This window comes from Oryzias melastigma, linkage group LG10 (assembly GCF_002922805.2).
Source record: "Oryzias melastigma strain HK-1 linkage group LG10, ASM292280v2, whole genome shotgun sequence".
Lineage (NCBI taxonomy): Eukaryota > Metazoa > Chordata > Actinopteri > Beloniformes > Adrianichthyidae > Oryzias > Oryzias melastigma.
Genome location: NC_050521.1, coordinates 25,589,101 through 25,591,052, shown reverse-complemented (window position 1 = coordinate 25,591,052; position 1,952 = coordinate 25,589,101). Strand labels below are relative to the sequence as shown.

At 37.3% G+C, this 1,952-nt stretch overlaps 1 long non-coding RNA gene across 1 annotated transcript in view; it reads left to right on the top strand.

The window, feature by feature from the left end:
• LOC118599261 overlaps nt 1-591 on the top strand; it is a 49,626-nt gene extending 49,035 nt beyond the window's left edge. The window contains exons 3-4 of the long non-coding RNA XR_004948560.1: nt 10-58; nt 242-591. This is a non-coding gene — a long non-coding RNA (uncharacterized LOC118599261). The remainder of the gene's footprint in view (nt 1-9; nt 59-241) is intronic.
• Nucleotides 592-1,952: the final 1,361 nt, after the last annotated feature.

The window sequence follows — 1,952 nt, the reverse complement described above, 5'->3', positions numbered from 1 at the left end:
ATGATTTAGAACTCAACTGTAAAGGACATCCTGAAGTGAAATATTTAAAGAACCAAAGGTAACAAAACACAAACTTCCTCATCACATTCATAAATCAGCCGTGCCATCAAAAAGCATCAGAGATTGGACAGTCAAATGAAGCTCAGCAGCTATTTTATAATCTTTCTATCTCAGAAACCCACACTGACTGTGACTGGCTGCACGGTGCTTAACATCCTTCCTGTTGTGCTTTGTACCAAAGGAATCTGTGAGGAACAGAGATGAGAAGAAGATCTGACTGCTGAGCTGGTCTGTATGTGGGCACACTGCTGCCGGGATGAGAAGACGAATAAAAAAAGACGGAGCGAACCTTCAGCACTAATTCAAAAGAAAATCTGTCGACTGCGACCATAACTAAAAATGGATGTTTATTTGCTGAAATCCCTAAGAAAGATGATATCTATGTTTACCTGTGACAGGATAAAACACGACTCAATCTCTGATCTGTTTTTTACTGAGACGAAAACTCAACAACTTTACAGTCATCACATATTTGTATTTTTTTTAATTTTTTTATAAAAAAGAGAAAATAAATATTTTGGTCTCACCTGATGTGCGGATTAGAATTTAACACTGAAAACCACTGTAAAAATCAGTCATTGTTTCAACCGACTACATATGGACAGCTACAAAATTCAATAAATGTTTATGACAAACATATTCATGTTGCTTAATCTCTGATGCCCAACTGCAACAATAAATGCAGCACAACGTAACCCGATTAGCTACCTTAGTCCACCTATGTCACTTCCTGTACAGGGAGCATGCGGCTCGTGCAGAAGGTTGTGGCAGATGGTTCATAACATCACAATAAAAACCCTTTTCACACCAAAGGTAAAGGTTTGGAGCTCACCGAAAGGGAACGATGCAAAGGAAAAAAGATGAAATAGAATAATAATGACACCTTTGTGCTAGTAGTTATGCAGATTTTAACACAATACAAACAACTAATGATTTTTGCTGCATTTACAGTTACATGTGACTCATGTGACATAAAATCATTATGCATAGTTTAAAATATATAGTCTTTATTTATTTAATTTTGATTTAAAATAAAAAAAAACATAAATAATTCAATTAGAATATCAGTTATTTTAATCTTGACAAAAAAAGTAGAGGATCCACAGTTTTTTTCTATTGATTCATAAATGAGAGCTGGGCTGGTTGGCTCCTCCTCCTCTCACCTCCAAACAGGAAGTACCTGCTGGCTCCAAGAAGCCAAAATCCCAAAGACTTCTATAGAGAAATAAACTATTACTCAGTCATTCAGAATAACCGTTCTAGATAATCCTCAATTTTTACAGTATATTTTTTTTGTAGTTAAATGTGTTCAAGTTACAAACTGACCAATCAGAAACTTGAAGAAAAGTAGGTGGAATTAGGTCAAACATTCAAAACATTTGAAGGATTTTCTTTCAAGTGGTAGGGGTGTGGCCTTCCAACAAGCTCACTGCTGACTGATGAGAGTGGTTGCCATAGAAACGATGACTTTGACCAATCACTGCTTATTGACTACGTCTGCTTCCAACATGGTGGCATTTATATTGTGAAAAGATGGTGACTGAATTGACTTGGTTGGAGCCAGAGGTAAACCATTTTCTATGGGTGATGTCATAGTCACTCAGTCCAGTTCTCTGATACAGTCAATGGATTTTTCTCACCAAAGGGAGAAGCAGCGTGTGTGTGTTTGTCAGCAGATGGCCAAATTAAATTATCTTGACAACAGAGATGTGATGGAAAACGATTGAACGCCAAAGGGATCATCAACAGGAGGAGGTGGTAGAACGCCATAAAGCAATGAAGAGAAAATGGAGAAGAGCATTACAGAGACAACGAGAGAAAAAACGGAGGGAACAGCAACACACAGGAACACAGGAAGTGAAAGGAGACTGTCTGAGATTAAGAATTACACC